Consider the following 20,728-nt stretch of genomic DNA (forward strand, 5'->3'; position numbering starts at 1 on the left):
TTACGGCCATTTGTCATGCCACGCCTTTCAAATGTGCAACGTGAACGTGCCATCGGCATGTTGCAGACGTGAACGTCCGTAGCTAAAGTCGCAAGGACGATGGGTTGTATTCGACGGACTGTTTATGATTTACAGACAAACAGCAAACGGGTACCACCGCTGATCGCCCTCGGCCAGGTCGACCACGTGTGACGTCACATGCAGAGGATCGTCAGATTGTTTTACGTCACCTCCGTAACCGATTTTTGACGACCAGAAATGAACTGTTTAGGGGTAGACTGTTCGAAACCGTCTGAGAACTGCTCACCTTCAAGCACGACGGCCATACTGCGGGCCGATTCTGACTCAATTACACAAACGTCAACGTCAATTGTGGGCACAGCGACACTTACGATTGACTCAGAAGAATTGGAATCAAGTCGTCTCCAGTGATGAATCCCAAGTTAATCTACGATTTGCTGATGGTAGGGCGAGGGTGTGGAGGCGCCGTCATGAACGTTACGCCCAGTGTTGTGTACAGGAAGTTGACAGATTTCGAGGCGGAAGTGTCATGGTGTGGGGTGCTTTCTGTGGAAATGCACGTTCCAGTCTTTCTGTCATCCGTGGCAACCTCAACGCTGCTGCTTACCGCGACCAGGTACTGGCACCAGAAGTTCTGCCTTTTATGGCAGCACATAGACCCGGTTTGATCTTCCAACACGACAATGCCAGACCCCACACAACAATTTTGACAAGGAATTTCCTTCAGAATGTGGGAGTCAACATCATGGACTGGCCGTCAAGGTCTCCCAACCTCAATCCCATCGAACACGTCTGGGATGCTCTTGGCAGAAGTCTGCTCTCCAGAACCAACCACAGAATTTGCAAGATCTTGGCACCATTTTGCAGCAACAATGGCGTCGTCTTCCCAATCATGTGTTCACAAGCATCACAAGATCCACGCGGAGGCGTTGTGTGGCAGTTGTCAACGTACAAGGTGGCCATACACGCTGCTGAACTTGTGTGCCATCTGATTCTCGTGCTTGGGACTTATGATTTAAACTGTTGATGTTATTACCGAATACCGTAGGTGCTTGGAACAAATAATGGTTACCACCGTTAACTAAAATCCTTCTTTGGACATTAATGATTAAAAATTACCTTCTCTGATGAAAACGCAATCCAATTTTCAAACGTGAATTTTATTAGCATAAAAAAAGTTCAAAGCTTGTATTAAGTATATTAGCAAAGACTGATCACGATAGAGAAATTCTGCATAAAGCAGTGTCCAATATCATCAGTTCCAACCCCATTTACAGGAGAGACATTGAACAGACCCTCAGTATCTGGTGTGTCCACCTTGAGCACGAACACAAGCTTGCAAACGCCTTGGCATGGAATCACATAAACGACGGATGAAATGAGCCGGGATTGCGTTCCAGTGATACTGCAATGGCCTGAGTGAGCTCAGCAACATTGCGGGGCGGAATCTGCTGTCGTCTCACACGCCTACCAAGTTCGTCACACAGGTGCTCAATTGGATTCATGTCTTGTGACCTTGAGGGCCACTGCATGACCTCCACGTGGTTTCTCAGGATGGCAGTATGGGGCCTAGCATTGTCATGCTGAAACACTAGCCGGTTTCCACTATGCTGTCGTAAGAGAGGAAAAAGAACTGGCTGTAGAACAGTATCCACGTAACGTCGTGCCGTCAAGTTACCTTGCACAATAACAAGCTGTGGTTTAAACACAGCATTTATGGCTCCCCAAACCATTACTCCTCCACCACCAAAGCGACCTCGTTCAATCGTTCAATCTGTGGTCGCAGATAACGTTCACCTTGACGTCGGTACACACGGAGCCGTCCATCTGGGAAAGAGACGTTAAAGCGAGACTCATCAGAGAAAACAACATTCCTCCAACCGACGTTGCCCAGAAAACCACCTGCTGCAGCCCATCGCTGTGAGTCAGTGATTATGCGTGAAAATCTGACCTTGGTACGGTCGACGTGACCGTATCCCTGCTGCAGCAAGACGTCGACGCACAGTTCGACTGCTGATGGATCTTCCTCTGCTTCCGATATTGTTGTTAGCAGTCTGTACAGCTGTCTGAAATCGACGTCGGAGGTGTTGCATGACAATATAGCTATTCTGACGTCCTGTTGTCACCCGTTGAACGCCTGGGCGTGGCCGATCCTCCACCCTGCCTGTGACTTGGTAGCGCCTTCTGAGACGACTGACAGTTGATGGATGGACATTAAAGTGTTGTGCAACGTCAGTCTGTGGAGTGCCAGCTCACAGCATTCCAATGGCCTGGTGTCGCTGATCTTGGGTTAACCGGGGCATGGTGCATATGGACACCAGTTTCAAATCATGATGTGATTTTATAGGGGAGCAATTTATATTGTTTGCATGCAAGTGCAGAGATTCTGCTGCTTATGAGCAGAGACAAAACGTTAAAGTATTTTAAAAACAGAATGGTGCCACAAATTATGCAACGTAATTCTTAGTTTCAAATCGAGGCATACTAGTATATATCCTCAGCTATATTTAACAAAAATAACCAGGGTAAATCTGTCATTCTTTCATTGGATTAAAAACAGTATCAGATGAAAATAATATCACAAGCTTTAAAATAAGCGGCTCCTGATTAGGTTTGATTAGTTTTATGAATATATTTAGAACAGCCTTGATCTGTACATTTCACATGTGCAGACACCAATAATGATCAAATTGAGGAGAACATGCACAAAGTTACCACTTTGGCAATATGTGCGCACATGTTTCAAAGTGGAACAGATCCGTGATGGACACCCAGGAGGACTACGAAATCTCATATGAATCACTTTGCACACAATGACATGATTATGAATTCATTTACAATACAGCAGGTGTTGCATTTGCGAAATACGATACTGTCTTTCTTTAATATCACCAGTGTTGTATGTTAAGGTGTTCGGAAGTCCATGACAGATTTCTGGAAGCAATGCTCTACACCATGTGCGTCCGTCGTTGAGATGATGTTGGACATTGGTGCCGAGGAGCTTGCTGAGTTGGAGCAGCCAGAGATACTGTCCTATCTACCGGGCTTCGCTGGCAAGAGGGTGATGGACCTTGGAGCGGGCATTGGGTGAGTACATACGTGAGTATATGTTTCTACAAATACTATCGTTTCATATCTGATTTTCATAAGTACCTTTTCAACGAATGTATGGGTAATCCTTCAGACCACTGTTAGCTATCTTCCAGCAATGTCAGGACGGAAGACAACACAGATTGTACCAATGTGGGTAATTGAACCCTGTCCTTTGTCTTGATGATCAAACGCTTCAACCACTTGCCAACTACACACCACCAATTTCCTTTTTAACAAGAACATACTGCTAAAAGGAATTATCACAGGATAAAGGATAATCACAGCCTGATAAATGAGCACGCGGATATGAATAAACTGTTCAACAGCATATATGGAAGGTTTGCTGAATATTTCTGTGCGACAAACTAATCTATGATTAATATCTGACCATTCGAAGACAACTGATGTGAACAGACACAGTGCATGTGTCCGCTAGTGGACGTCGTCATTCACGAACACGTTGGCCAATACCCCACGTACACCGTGTCACACTCAACAGCATTTCTCTGTTTAATGGCATTGAATTCTGATTTACGCGGTGTCAGAACGCGGTGTTCACATGGTCTTCCTAAAGTTTCTTCAGCAGACTTATATGAAGGAGTCTCGTGCCATATCACATTTGCAGCAAAGCTTATTACCTAATTACCTTGCGATGTGAATTGAAATTCAGTTGAACAAAAACAATAATGTAATTTTATTTTTTATTTAAAAAAAATAAATTGACATTTCCTTAGGGGTCGGATGGTTATGCTTGGTACAGACACCGATTTTGATAAATCCTCATTGATACTTTTACTATTTTACTGAAGTTTGTTCTTATATTCACAGGCGCTTTACATCTACCTTTGCCATGTCAGCCTGCAGCGTGTTGGCCATTGATTTCATGCATGAGTTTCTCGAAAAAAATAAAACTATCAACAGTCACTACAAAAACATCGAATTCCAATGTGGTGACGTCACTAAACTTCAAAGAGACAACAGATGGTGATTTTTCCGTTTGAAAGTATAATACATATGTTGGGGGAATAAAGGTATTTGCGTGCATGCTGAAAAACAGAATCCCATCGAGTTTAGGAAGTACCCTGAGTATCGCTACATAGTGTTTGGCACTGTAACGAACTTGCCATTATCGTTCTAATATCTTGCAAAAGGTTCCCTCATCCATATCAGTGCACATACCCAATCACATTGTGAAAAACATGTGAAAATCCGATTCGAAAACATGTGATGAATTTATGCATGACATTGTCCATTCAAATGTGGCGTACATGATTTCGAACATCTGTCAAAAGTTTGTAAATGCACAGATAAGAATAAGCTCGTCCTGTATTTATCGATGTATACTATGCCAAAAAAGGTACGGATAGTGGGAATCATAAAGACATATCTTCTCAACTGTATGATGTTGGTAAATGATATCATATCTGCTAGGGAGTAGGCGATCAGATTTAATGGGTTCTCATGGTTGGTGTAATTAGATAAGGGACAATGGTAAATCTGCCATACCACCTCTTGAACGTGCGGTCGGAGGTCACGCCCTTCATGACTGTCGCAATGTTGTGTTTGGGACCTTGATTTCTTCGGAAATGTTCTTGCCTTATAAATCGCTTACTATCCCCTACGTTTGTTTTTCATACTATAATATGCTGACATTGCAGTGCCGATCTTGTGTTCTCCAACTGGCTGTTAATGTATCTGTCGGACAAAGAGGTGTTGGAGCTGTTGCAGAAGGTGCTAGAGTGGCTAGATGATGATGGCTGTCTGTTCATAAGAGAGTCCTGCCTGGTTCCATCCGGTTTGTGTGCTGTTCAACGCTGTAGTCGGGAACATTCCAACTACACCCTTAAATCATGTTCCTGACCGAGTCTTGACCACGGTGGACATAGAACTATGCCACCAGGATACGATGACACGAATTCGCCCTTTAGTTTAAAAATACATTATATTTAATAGAAAAAACACAATGGGATTTTTTGAAGGTGCTCCACTAACGAGATCTTCTCCTCAGGGGGCGGTCGGGTAGCCTACTGGTTAAAGCGTTAGCTCGTCACGCCGAAGACCCGGGTTCAATTCCCGACATGGGTACAATGTGCGAAGCCCATTTCTGGTGTCCCCCGCTGTGATATGGCTGGAATATTGCTAAAAGCGGCGTAAAACCATACTCACTCACTCACTCATTCTTCTCCTCAGATATATCAAACATTGGCGTCAGTAAAATATATACATGTTTCACTTTCTAACATCAGTATCAAATAAGTTTAAGTAACGAACAAATGAATAGCTACTGCAGTGATAAATAACCAATTGTGATCAACCGATCCAGTAAATAATATCTTACGACAAACATAGGTTGGCGGGAATCTGTCTTAACCCTGAACGCCTTAGTGGTTGCCCTGGGATGCATTGTAGTGTATGACAAAACACGTGTAGGTGTATCCTTAATATAACACATGTTATATTTGGGGCAACACTTTCATAGTAAAGTACAGATACTGTACTTGTACTTTTTGGGGTTGCGTCGGAACCCACACTGCCAGAGTGACGCACCTAATCGCCAGCACACAGTCAGCGATCTAACCCACTCTAGTACTAGAATCTGTTCTTTCCCAAACGTAACATTTGTTACATTTGACCACTTTCTAAAATGGCATTGTGTGTTCGTTTTCTAAATAATTTAATCATGTTTGCTATGAATACGCAACAAACATGTATATCCGTGACATCTGAAGTGCACATATACATGACGAACAAACAAAGAGCACACATCTTCAGAGATTAGATTTGTGATAAATCAATCAGACTAACTTTATGCCATGGTGTGGTTGTGTACAACACACCTTCATATTAAGATCTCTGAGTGCGGCGTTAAACAAACAAACAAACAAACAATATCGGCTTGCAGTTGGTACCTTTGGTTGCATGATCTACCACGAATGGTTCATTTCTGTATATTTAAGTAATATTAAACAATTCTATTTTGTTTCTTGCTTGATAATTGAATTACTTTGTTGTGGGGAAATAGAATTAAATCCTGGATCAACGACAAAAACCGGACATAAAGGTAATCCATAATAACGTGAAGTTACAAACTGAAACAATAACCTTCGGGGATGCTGGTGAAACCCACAAGACACAGCTGACTTCATCTGCATAGTTAATCGTTAAATTTCCATTAATTTGTTTTGGAACTATTACAAAGGACATTGTATGCACTGTTGGTCAGATATGCAGAGAAACGAATAAATGAATGATGTTATATCCTCGCCAATTGAGTCATAACAATTACAGACTATTCCTTGCAATTTGATATCAAATATCGATTATATTGTCTACAATATAAAACGCCAGATCATGATATCTTATGACCGCCGTCATATAGCTGGAATATTACTGAGTGCGGCGTTATACAACAAACAAACAAAACAGCTATCGGCAATCCGTTTCCGTGCTGACCCAATAAGGCATGTATGGGTATTGCTAAGATATAGATTTCTTCTTGCTTACTTGAACAGCATATCTGTAATTGCAGGCAACTATCGACGAATGTTCAACCCAACTAACTACCGAAATGCGATGACGTACGAAGCTTTATTTGCTTCTTCCGATATATCATGTGATACAGGCCAGTCATATTGATTTGAATGTGTGATGTCTACTTCTCTTGGCGCATATACTAAGGTTAATATACATCCTCACAGTAGGGATACAGAGGTTTTCACTGCTGTATTAATGTACGTAAGGGAAACATGTATCCCAGTAATCCAATTCGCTGAGTTGCGTCCCTTCATTATGGCAGAAATTATGTTTCAATGAGTTTGTCAGCACAATGCCCGTCATCTTGGGTTTTACCAACGTGATTAGCGTTAAGGCATGCATTATTGCAGGCTTTCTTTGCACATCAAGCTGACACGACATTATATAACTGACAATCTGTTCAAGGCAGGCATGATCCAAAGTTTATCGCTTACTGCTATACTTACAAAATACTTAGTGCCTATTCACTTTGCAAGGTTGCATTCCTTACCTGTGCCAGGATCGGATCTTCTTGGATTCAAATCCCTCTATCTCCTGGTCGATTTTGCTTGTAGTTTTTTGCACCACATCTAAGCGTCACTTTGGACTTTCCTCCTGAATTAAACTTATTCTCTGCCCAAAGCGTAGTTAAACGCAACCACTTACTATGCATCATAGAAAATATATTATTCTTAATCAAATATGGTATTATCATATGGCACTGCACTGATTAGCCACAGAGATGAACAGAAGAATTGTGATTTTCAGCTAAAGGACAACAGGAACCAGATAGTGTGGTTGTTGCAAAAAGTGAAGCGAAACAAGAGTAGAAATACAACATTCACAGAAAGCCTGGAGTTACAAGAAACCTATGAAAACCATGTGATTCGATGCCAGAAAGTGTTTCCCTGCACCAGTCTTGGAGTAGAAGCCCTTGGAACTACGGAGGTATATGGTAGCAGACCCATCGTGCTTATAATTTAGATGATACAAGTACACGGTCTTTTTATGATTTGTGTTAAACATTATGAAAAAGAAATATTTCTGAAAATAATTCCCACACGCAATAACAGCAAATATAAAAGCTAATGAAAAATCATGAGTTCATCGTCCATAGAAATTTGATATGCATTGATATTTTTAAACAAATCCAAATAGACATGTGATGCTGACAAGACATGTATTTTAATATTGCATATTTTGTGATAGTGAAGTTATTTATGTTTGGCAATAGTTAAGAAAGTATTCAACTGGTTGAAAAACATCTCACCAAAAGAAGGTTAACATTTACACAATGAAAGTAAACATAAAATAACACAAATATGTGAATAGAGGTTCGTTTGTTGCAATAAAGTGAGTGAGTGAGTGAGTTTGGTTTTACGCCCCTTTTAGCAATATTCCAGCAATATCAAGGCGGGGACACCAGAAATGGGCTTCACACATTGTACCCTTGTCGGGATTCGAACCCGGGTCTTCGGCGTGACGATCGAACGCTTTAACCACTAGGCTACCCGACCGCCCCTTGCAATAAAGACAACAATAAAAAGCTACTGGCTGATGGCAGTAAATGTATTTAATGAACTGCAGCAAGTGATAAAGGTGTTAGGATCTACACCGAAACGTCGCACTAATTGTAATAAAGAAGTTGTTCATCCATAGAACTTGTCTTACTTCATCACACCAACTTCTAAATGCCACTTAAAGAAGTGCATATCTGGACATACGTACGTACATATCTTGTGGAGGCTTTAAAATGTTTTGCGAATGCTTGTGTTACATGTTATATTGACATATTTAGGTGAGTGTGGATATGCTTGACCTGAATCCACACCACACCGTTTTAGACGTCGGATGTGGTCTGGGTTGCAGATCCCTCGACATGGTAAAGGTAGGTTTGCTGTGTGTGAATCTCTATTTGATTTCCGATTTACAATGAATTAGATATCTGAAAATCTATATTTGAAATTATGCTAAGGTTAGAAATATGTTTTCACGAAGCTTCGTCATAGCCAACACTTCTTTAAACTGAAGCAACACATATTTGCAGGTGAAATCGAAATTGAAAATAATTTAATTTAAATATATTAACATGCCAGTAGACAAGACGTCATCTCTTATTTTATTGTGACACAATAACAATACATTTGTGTGTCTGTGAAGCGTGCCACCGGTGGAATGTCATCACTATTTAACACATGCTCATGATATAGACGGAAACGTACAATGGTCTCTACCTTCAGCAAATATTTCTTATGATTATGGAAATGTTTTTGTCGCTTTTATTTATTTTATTTACTGTCAAATATGGATCTTTTAACAGAAATACGGGTGCAAAGTTGTTGGAGTTGACATGTCCATCATCAACAGACGCCATGCAGAGGAAAACGCTAAGGAAAATGCCATGGGTCCTGATCAAGTGAAATTCGAGTTTGCTGATTTAACCAAGAGAAACTACTCGTCCGAGTCATTTGATGCAATCTACGGCCGGGATTCCATATGTGCAATTGCCGACAAGCTGACTCTGTTTGGGAACTTCTATGTCAGTGAAACACTTAAAGTTTAATTTCCATCCAAATCTAACAGATATTATAATCAGCCATTCCGACATTAAATATACTACTCAAAACAAGTTAAATAACACCACTTTAGCATGTTGTGTGTTGCAATATCCACCAGCCGTGACAGATTAGCTGTAGTCATATGAAAAAATGTGTTCTTTAACTTCCTTTGAGTAGTATATAGCTAAAATATGAAAGATAGTATTCTTAAAATATTTTCTTAATAAAGTCTTGAAAATTAATTAATCGATCATCATGCCTATCCATCTCCTTCACACACACCTTTTGTTTTAATTGTCTGCTCATTTGGTGGAAGAATTGATGATATTACAATGTCAGTCACATTAGTGAATGAGTGAGTTGGGTTTAACGCCGATTTTAACAGTATTCCAGTTATATCGCGGCGTGTCAGCATAATGAGGGAGAAAATCCCGAAATGAGGCAGGTCTCAGACGTTTTACCACTTCGGTGAAACCCACGAGCACGGTATGGTGCTGACAATAAACATAATCGGGGCGCCCCGGGATTCGAACCCACAATCATAGGTGTCTGACGTGCCTAAGGGACGCAACTCTGCACAGAGAATCGCGGCGCCTTAAACGACTGGGCCACCCGTGACCCCGTCAATCATGAAATTATTATTATTATCATCAATATATACAAAACTTTCATAGTTTTGGCATGCATATTGCTTAGGTCTAAAACGTTGGTCATTGAAAGAAAAGTACTTGTGGAAACTTGACAAAGTCGTCATATTTTAGAAATGGCTGAAACCAGGCGGAAAGGTCTTGATCTCAGACTATTGCTGCAGCGCCGCGGATCACTCCGAGGTCTTCAAGGAGTATGTGAAGCAGAGGGGCTACACACTGTACAGCCCCGCACAGTATGGCAAGGTACGTTGTAGGCTAAGTTATGAAGCGCTTCTGAAACCTTTTATCTCAAACACAGTGTTTTTTTTCGCCATACAGTACACAATAAAACTTTCATGAAAATATTTCTATAAATGTATCTGTCCCTTCTGGCGGATTTGAAAATATATTTTACCAGATATCAGTATAAGTATATCTAGTCAGCCGACATTGGGTGACTGGGGGCCACAATACCTACTTGGGTACCCCTCTACAAGTATACCGGGCCTCGATCTTAATGCAACATGTGTCTTTATATAATTCCTTATGGTAGTTCAAGTTCAGGCCTCGTGACACAAGTCTAGTTAACACTGAAGAGTCAAGTCAAAACAGTGAGACGAATCATTGGAACATAAGTGAGGTGCTTCTTCGTCATCTCCTGCCCTTCAAGTAGCTCCTAGCATGAGTGAAGGTCGTCGTTACAACGTAGTTAGACTCAGATGTTGTCCAGGATAAATTAAGGATTCCCACTACTGTATATTGAAGTATGCGACATTAACATCGTAGGGTTGCAATGGCCGATTTTGGTAACCAGATCTATGGTTGCTAAAGCATGGGTGTTATCCTCCATGAAGAAAAAATTCATGCATTTGTGCTTCTTTTTTTAGAGTCTTGAAAAAGCAGGGTTCGAAGACGTCAGAGTTGAGGACAAAACACAGACCTTCACAGAAACACTAACAACAGCGCTCAATCAAACCTATAAGCGCAGTGATGAGTTCATTGGGGTAAGCTATGCTTTATGCCATAGATGTATATACAATGTTTAACATGCGTAAGGATGAACTTTTCAATGTCACGAAAAAAAACCATTTACTGTTACGAATCGGTGTCTGGAATATCTTGAATACACAGGCAATTTAGATGTATGTCCATTGCAGATTAACGGAAATGTTGTTTATCATTTAACACCGCACTCAGCAATGACCTAACAATAAGACGACGGTTTCGTAACACAATACAGTGATGAGCGATGTGACATTGTGTGAATGTTTGGTTTGGTTGTTGTTTAACATCGCACTCAGCAATATTCCAGCTATATGACGGATGTCTGTAAATAATCGAGTTTGGACCAGACAGTTTACAACATGAACATCGATCCACGCAATTGGGATCGATGACATGCATCAACTAAGTCAGCGAGCCTGACGACCCGATCCCGTTAGTCGCCTTTTACGGCAAGGATGGGTTGCTGAAGACCTATTCTAGTCCGGATCTTCACGGGATTGTGTGAATGTAGTATAACTACTTTTGCATACTCAGTGGTTCTGATAATCTGTATTCTGTATTCTTGACATCCATATGATGAATAGAAGATGTGGTTCAGACGCGGGTGTAGGAAATTTCACTTTTAAAGGAAATCAAGGTGCCAGCTTGGTTGATCATATAATATGTTCATCTGACTTGTAGTAGATTTGAGTCATCACATCTTCCACTCACAGTGGATTTATGCACGTTTCACACAACTAAACAGATTGAAAGTGATCCAATTATTAATGAATCTTTCACATTTACATGGACCCTCGATAGAGCTGATAATTTGACATCAGATGAAATATCTTATTTATTTGAAAGGGCAGTAAATACAGCATTCGTTAGCATCGATGCTTGTGTAAAATATATCACTGAAGCCTTATGTATGGCTGCATCAGATATGAAGAGAAAAGTTTGCATTTACAAACCGCATCGTCAGTGGTAGTTGCTTTGAGTTAATAAATGAAGAAATATGTAGATGTTTAAATATATTTCGAAGGAAAAGAGATTTTGTTTCATTGGAAAATTATCACAGCATCCGGAATCAGTATAAGGAAACATGTAGAAAAAAATAAAGTTGAATATTATGAAATGAAACTTCTTGACTAAAACATTCATAATTCAAAAGTCTTTTGCTCAACCCTTAAAAAGCTAGGGGCAACTCGACACAGTCATAATAATATTCGTATCGAAAAACTGGTAAGATCACTTGAAAAAGTTATCTACAGCTCGTCATGACAGTGATGATGACTTTGTCCTGGATTTGAAGATGACAATATAACATATGATGATATCGAATTATCACGAGACATCCTCGAGACGTCCGATTACGGGTGATGAAATAGGAGAAAGCATTTCTCATCTTAGAAATGGTACATCAGCTGCATATGAGTTTTTTTAACATTCTACGGATATCCTTGTACCATATCTAGAGTTGGTGTTTAATATTATGCTGGAAACATAATAATTTCCTGACGACTGGGCACTTGGTAGAATCGTCCCTCTCCTTAAACAGGGTTCAGTGAATGATACAAGTAACTATCGAGGCATAGTGTTATCAAGCATTTTTAACAAAGTTTTCATATATATCATCAACAAAAGGTTAGTATTCTGGGCTGATGCTTATGAAAGGATAAGTTAGTCTCAATCTGGTTTCAGACAAGGATACTCGACAATTGATGATATATTTATGTTGCAAACAATAATACAAAAGTACCTAGCAAAGAAGGGTGGTAAGTTATACGCAATGTTGGTAGATTTCTCTAAAGCTTTGGATTCTGTTAGCAGATATAAATTATGGTCACGTTTCAAAGCACATGGTCTTAGCAGTAAAATTGGAACGTTAATGTTCTGTATGCATCAGAATGTAAAGGTTTGTGTGTGAAATAATGGAACTGTGTCTCTGACACATTTGAAAGCAAAATTGACGTTAAGCAAGTGTGCATTTAAGTCCGTTTTAGTTCTCCTTCTTTATCAATGAATTAGCTCAACAAATTCAGCAGAACTGTTTTCTGATGGCATCCAACTTCACCCAGAAGCTATAAAGTTATTTGTTCTTTTGTTTTCCGTTGGCATACCTGGACTACAAAAGCAAAGTAATCAGCTGGAATGTTATTGCAAAGAATGGAATTTATCTGTCAACAAGAATAAGACAAAAGTTATGGTTTTTTGAAATGGCGGTATTCTAGCTTGAAGGGAGAAATGGTTTTATCAAGGACACAAGTATCGTTCTGTAAGTACTTAGGTGTATATTTTACAAATCAAATAAATTGTCATGGAAGAAGCATGCTAACCGAGCTGCTGTAAAAGCTAAGCTGATCATAATTGGAATTCTTCAACATATGACAGTTGTTGGAAATATATCCTATAATACATTCTTTAAGATGTTTGATACACAAAGAAGCGCAATTTTGTTATATCGAGCAGAGGTTTGGGGATTAGAAATGATTGATGTTATAGAAAAAGTACATCTATATGCATGCAAAAGATTCCTTGGTGTGAAACCTGGTACGTCTAATCTACTGGTCTATGGAGAATGTGGACGATATCCATTAACTATGTTTTCAAAGTTAAAGACGATAAAATACTGGATTAAAGTAGTTAAATGAGGGCATCAAGATATCCAAAGAAATATTATAACATGTTATTACTCTATGATCAACAACGACACACTAACTGGGCATCTACTGTAAAGCATAAACTTTATTCATGTGGTTATGGTAATATATAGACAGAACAGGATACGTATATGCCAGATCCTTTCATAGATGCTTTCACTCAGACCCTGAAATATATGCACATTCAAAATTGGCATTTTTCCTTATCAGTGTTAAAGAAATTATCAAGTTATTCAATCTTTAAAAACAGCTTCTCCGGAGAGCAATACTTATTAGATGTGGCACTAAAATCATTTCGAATTGCACTTGCAAGATTCAGACGTGGTTCATACGAACTCTTTATCGAGACGGGAAGATATATGGGGACCGTGAGAGATCACAGAATTAGTCAGTTTTGTTATTTAAACACTGTAGAAAGTGAATACAATTTCTTACTACTTTGTCCGTTGTATGCGGAACTCAGAAGACAGTTTATTGATAAATATAATATCCGTTATTCAAGTTTACAGAAATTTGTTGCATTAATGTCAAGTAAGAATGTAGTAAAAACGAACAAGCTGTCAAAGTCTATATTGCATGCTGTGAAGCTAAGAAGCTCCAAATGGTCTACCTTATAAATGTATATACATCCATTACTATATAACATGTACTGTAGGCCCATGACCTCTCTGTATTATGAATATACACAAATACGATAATCTCCTCCTTTTGTGCAGGACTTCTCCCAGAAAGACTTTGATGACATTGTCAGCGGCTGGAAGGACACTCTACATCAGTGTGAGGAAAGGGAACAAAGATGGGGTATCTTCTATGCCACAAAACCAAAAAAAAAAAAAACTACTGACCTTCCGCTCCAAAGACAGACGCTGTATCCACTAGCCAACGGAGGTAACACTTTTGACGTGATTTGGCGTAACATGCCCCACCGGTGGTACAGGTCACAAACACAAGCAAAAGCAAGTCAATTGTTCACCTGAAAAAATAGCGACAAAAGGTACATATCAAAATAAGAAATTGCATCGGACAACATTTTTGGCATTGATGCGTCAAATTTGGAATGCCCTCCATAAGAGTTTTGAAAGCTTTACTGAGGCCTTAAATGTTGTAACCTTGTTCAAACAACGTTTGAGCAGGAGTCGTATGACACTCTGTGATATATTACTCATCTGGGCGGTAAAAGAAAGTATAGGTCGAGCTCCATGATCGATAAAAAAATAACAAGAAGAGGTTTTGTTGTGAATTATAATATAATCTAGGGAGGGGTAACAAATGATTGATCAACAACAGTTTGAATGAAATTGTGCAATCACAGGTAATGTAAGCTCAACGTAAACAATGGTAGGGTAAGAAATTTCATTTTCAAACGTTGTCTGAAATGTCACCAAAAAATTGTCAGACACACCACAAGTTCATTGTCGACACAGTTGCCTTCAATAGCGTGTATAACCTCCAGCTGCCTCAATGCATGCTGTGATACGCCGCCTCATCGATGACGTCAGTCTTCTGATGACGTGGTCTTGAATCCGTTGCCACTCGTCTCTCAGGGCCTGCTGCAATTCTTGTCTGTTGACGGGAGGTTGATGGCGTGCTCTCATCTGTCTGTCAAGATGGTCCCACAGACCGGAAGACCGGAAGCACAACTGGCTGCAACACTTGGTCTCTGTACTGCACAGCGTTCAGGTTTCCGTGTAATCGCCAGATCAGTCTTCTGATCTCCACAAATACCGCCCCACACCATGACACCTCCCCCGCCGAATGGATGGACCTCTCGAATACGGGCCGGAGCCAAGCGTTCCCCTCTGCGTCGATAAACTCGTTCTCTGCCGTCATTTCGAAACAAGTTAAACCGACTTTCATCCGTAAACAGCACTCGACGCCAATTTCTCACTTGCCAGCGTCGAACCTGCCTCGTCTATCGCAGTCTCAGACGTCGATGTTGAGCAGTCAGTACCATTCCTCGGAAAGGACGATACGCTCGGATTCCAGCAGCACGAAGTCATCGTAGTATTGTACGTTTGCTCATGGGATGTCCCAACGCTGTTGCTGCCGTCGCCGCCGCCGTTACGAATCTGTTTCGCAGGTGAATGAGCCGTATCTGACCGTCTTCCAGTGGTGTTGTCACTCGGGGTCGTCCGGTTCTAGGCCTGTCCTGTGTTCTCCCTGTCTGCCTGTACCGTTGAATCAGCCTGGCTACTGTCAATGGTGTACAACCAAACCTTCTGGCAACTTGCACCTGTGTTGCCCCCATTTCGGCCATACCGATGGCTCTCTCTCTCTCTCTGCTCCTGTGACAGTCGTGGCATTTCTTTTGTGTGCTTTCGACACGTGTGGTTATACCCGGCAGACGAACGCATTTATACAGCTAACATGCACGTGCAGTTTATGCCATAGGCGGGAAACCTGTTTCACCATTTGTTGTCACCGCACGAGCACCGTCAAAAGTGGCGCGTTCGGGTGAGGTGTTTGGTTTGGTACCTGTTCCTGGGCAGCCATATTTCCAATACCCACTTTCCACTAGTTATCGCTGTTTTTAGGAAAATTACAAATTGCCAACCTGTACTTTCTTTTGCCGCCAAATAAGAAGGAGTATGCTCGATTGTACCTCAATAGTTGTGAAATGTGGACCCCAAATTGCACGAAGAAATTCAAACTAGGCCAAGCACATGTACCCTGAAAACAGCTAAAGTCATGTTTACTCGTATTAGTCCTGTGTTGGTTAATCAGTGATGATAACATGCGCGCAACCGGTTAAAACATTCGGAGGCACAAAATGCAACAGCTCAAATCTTGACTTAAATATGGCGTCAATTTCTACCTCTCTTGCGATACACACGGATATGCCCATCAAACGAGAACAAGCTGAATTTTCACCTGTCTGATAAGAGCACCCGTCGACATTTATTTATCCATTCTGACAAAGTCGTAAGTTCTTGCCTATTTCAGTTTGTTCATGTTCACAAAAAATGACACTTAAGTAACATTTGTATTGCACATGGGCAGATTTATCAGTTAAAATTCATTAATTTTCCATTTTCAAGACGGTGGACACCAGATTTAGATCCCCTACCTTTGATTTTTTAAGCAGGTTCTATACCTTGGACATCAGCGTACGTGAATTGCCAAGACATGCGTTTATTTTGTTCAAATGTACGCCGTGCCTTGGCATTTACGATTTTGAATTGATTAAAATTATGAACCACAGGATGAGGACGAAAATAATACTCAGCCCTCCTCCGCGCCTACCTGACTTGTTTGCAAGTATAATAAAACCATGGTTTACGGATGTGTGGATTTGCAGGGGACTGTCAAAGAGAACATTTTATAGTGACAGGAACATCAAGAAAAACTCCAGGTTTAAGTTGGTTTGCGCAAGGAGTTTCATATTGAGCCTAGTTAGCCTCATTAAAGTTCCATCGTGATGATGGAGGAACACCAGATGGGGTCAAAGTCTTTAAAATGGTAGGGAAATGGTCATTTCCACAGAGGACATCGTGGACTGACCAATCAAATTCATTAAGGAAATCTGAATCTGAAATTGACAAATCAATGGACGAGTATGTCGCTGTACCAGACTGAAGACCGCTCTACAGCGTGGGAGGAAAGCCCGAAGTGATGCAGGTCTGAGACGTTTACCACTTCGGTGAAACCCACGAGCACGGGTATGGTGCTGACAAACCTAGAAACATTATCGGGGCGAACCGGGATTCGAACCCACAATCATAGGTTTCTGGCGTGCCCAAGGGACGCAACTCTGCAGTGCGAATCGCGGCGCCTTAGACGACTGGGCCCCCCGTGCCCCCCTCAAACAACAAGATCGCCATGATGATTAATTTCAGTGCTAACCTGGATGACATGATGTAACATTAATTCTTTTTATTATTGTGTGACGTTATACGACAATTTAAAAATATAAATTTTAACGATAATTGAAAAGCTGTTCAACAATGTCATACATTTAAATATATGTGCATCATATTACCATGTATGTCTAGATTTATATCCTCCAGTTTCAAAATATAAAGGGCTCGTATCAAAATGCCGTGCTAAAGCTAGTATACACTTCCCAGCTGACACACAAGGTTATCACAAGGTTGCTTGAAAGTTGTGTGAATATAATGTAAGGGAAACATGGTTGTCACAAAGTTGGTTAAACGTATTTTCATCACGTTCGTTTAAAACGTTCGCCTAACGTTCTATTAAAACATTTCCTGAAGGTTGGAATACATACGTTATAACAACGTTGTTTGCACGTTCAAAATTACTTAAATATTAGTTGTTGGTGTATTACATTATGAATAATATTTCATATATTCAGATTGATTATGTTTGTATTATGTTTAATTATCGGACTACGAATATGAAATAGGAATGAGTATAGTGAATGTTGCGATGCAACATTGCTACAACGGTGCAGGGACGTACACTCGACTGTGTTTCAATAAAGAGTGAGTGAGTATGGTTTTACGCCGCTTTTAGCAATATTCCAGCAATATCACGGCGGGGGACACCAGAAATGGGCTTCACACATTTGTACCCATGTCGGGAATCGAACCCGGGTCTTCGGCGTGACGAGCCAACACTTTAACCACTAGGCTACCCGACCGCCCATGTTTGAAACATGCCCAAACCAAAAATAGGCGGGGCAAGATTTAAGGTAAGACATGCATTCATACACCGCCTTGGGGACATTGTTTAATTGAAGAATGTGAGAATGATGAAACATATATGTTTATAAATCTCTCTTGTTGGTTGCATAGTAACCGTGTAAGACCCGTGAAGATCTGGGTTAGAACTAGATGCGTGTCTTCTTAAGAGGCGACAATGTTTGTTAAAGATGCTTCTAACGAGATCGGGTGGTCAGGCTCGCAGACTTGGTTGATGCATATCATCGAATCGAAATTGCGTAGATCGATGCTCATGATATCAATCACTGGATTATCTGGTCCAGACTCGATAAATTTCAGACAGCCGTCATATAGCTGTAATATTGCTGAGTGCGGCGTTAAACAACAAACAGTTATCAACAAAGTAGTTTCAAATTCAGAAAACATGACAAAATAATGATTGATACGTTTATATAGAAGAGATTAGTTAACATACCTTTTTTATAGTTCATAATAACAGTGATTGACATCATGAGCATCGATCCACGCAATTGGGATCAATGACAACCATCAACCACGTCAGCGAGCCTGACCACCCGATCCCGTTAGTCGTCTGTGAGGAAGGGAGTCAGGGGGTCCGTCTGCCAGTTGACACGGGTTCGAAGATATTGTCGGATGGCTGTTCTTGACATGGCTTATCCCAGTTATCAATGCTGTCAACTCAGCTATTTCCCTTTGAAGTCCTAGCACAGAGGGAGTTTCAAACAATGTACCTGTCATGTGGCTTGTATCCGGGTCAATATTAGTGGGAAGACTGACGTACTGGGCAAGTCTAAGTAAAAACACCTCTTGGTTGTTTCTGTTGCTGGCTGACTGGGGCAAGATTGTTGTCAGTCTCTGTCTCTGATACACGACTTGGACTGTTATTACCAATGACATTTTCCTTGTAAAGTTGGAACAGAAGTCGTCTGTTCCTTGAAGAGTGCACGTTCACTGGCTAGCCAAACGAAGCGGAGGTCGGCAGCTGTCAGATGTAGTGCAGTCCTGTTTGTGCAAGTGTGTTGGTCGCCATCTTGGTTAAGTTCAGGGTTCAGCTCGATAACACCAGCACTTAAGTAAGTACTTCTCCTTCGTGCATTGTTCTCCTGAGAATGATTCGAGTTTTGATTTGGCTGGCACTTTAATGGATCATTCTCTTGACCTGTCCAAATTTTCGAGGGAGAGTACAAAAACTTCTGACAGTTTAGCTGTTGAGGAACCAGTTCTGGGAAGGGAGCAATTAGTTAAGTTACAGGGGAAGACCCAGAACTCAAGGTTTTTGCCAACAGGGCACTGTCTTTAGAAGTACTTGACAAGGTTCCAGTTTGCTCATAGTTTAAGGATAGCACTTTGATGAGCAAATGGAGGCCGTGAGATGTACCTGCTGATGATGAATGGAAGGTTTTCCATCAAATTGTTTTTTCCAAATTCACATCGAAAGCATGTTTTGAGTTTGGCTCATGAAACACCTTAGGCAGGCCATTTGGGTTTAACCAAAACTTGTAACTTTGTAACTAATTTGCGTCATGACGTGTCTTAATTGTGTAAAACATGCCGTGTGTGTCATATGGTTGGCAAACCTAATGAGAAAATCCCAGCCGCACCTTTGAAACCCATTCCAGCCATTCCTTTTGAAGAACCTTTCAGCAGGGTCATCATTGATTGTGTTGGTCCCTTGGCTAAAAATGAGTCAGGAAATCAGTACATGCTGGCTATCATGTTTTCTTCCACAAGGTGTCCAGGGGCTATTCCTTTACGGAAAATTACAGCTCAGGGCCCAGTTCCACAAAGTGATCTTAGCACTAAGATGATCGTAAGTCCCATACTTTAACATAGGTTAACAATCATCGTAGCGCTAAGATCGATTTGAGGAACGAGGCCCTAGTTATTATCAAGGTTTTGGTGAAAGTAAGGGAACACATGACAATGTATGAGAACAATAATGGCATGTTCAATAGAAAATGTTTATCGGACACTGAGTGTTATGGTGTAATCTCTGATGTTCGTTACAGTGCCGAACGCAATACTAAGGGTACTTCCGAAACTCGGGGGATTCTGTTATTCAGTATACTCCCGAATATGATTATTCCCCAAACATATGTATACTCAACAACGTGAGGTCCTGTGACACCAATATTTTTGTGTATTTTTCAAACAAGTAAAGTTTGGTTTTCCATATTGTAGTACATGTATCGAATCAAGTCACAAAAACGCAACTGCTACAGAAAAGCATTCCTTTCATGCAAAAGTTGACTTTTATGCAAGTCCCATGCATTTCACTACCCATGAATGGGTGTAAAAACATGTGCGTTAACGGGATCCCATATGCATTGTTTAGCATCGTGCTGACAACAACCACTCAGAAAAACGACAAAATTACGCAATAATTCAACATTACGAAATGCCACGCCTGTCCGAAAATGAGCGCCTGCGAGCCATTGGTATGCTTGAAGCAGGATCAACGTGATGTTGCAGTACAATTTAACGTCCACAGAAACACCATTTGGTGTTAATGGCAACGTTGGCAACAGACGAATGCAGTCACAGACCATCCTCGGAATGGCAGACCACGCGTAACCAATAATCGACAAGACAACTGGATTCGAACAACACACCTACGAAAT

The 20,728-nt window shown here is 40.8% G+C and overlaps 1 pseudogene; it reads left to right on the plus strand.

Annotated features, from left to right (window-relative positions):
* The first annotated feature begins 550 nt into the window (after nucleotides 1–550).
* Nucleotides 551–20,681, plus strand: LOC139453873 (uncharacterized; annotated as a pseudogene).
* Nucleotides 20,682–20,728: the final 47 nt, after the last annotated feature.

Source organism: Haliotis cracherodii, unplaced genomic scaffold (genome assembly GCF_022045235.1).
Source record: "Haliotis cracherodii isolate W230 unplaced genomic scaffold, xgHalCrac1.p SCAF_10, whole genome shotgun sequence".
Taxonomy (NCBI): Eukaryota; Metazoa; Mollusca; class Gastropoda; order Lepetellida; family Haliotidae; genus Haliotis; species Haliotis cracherodii.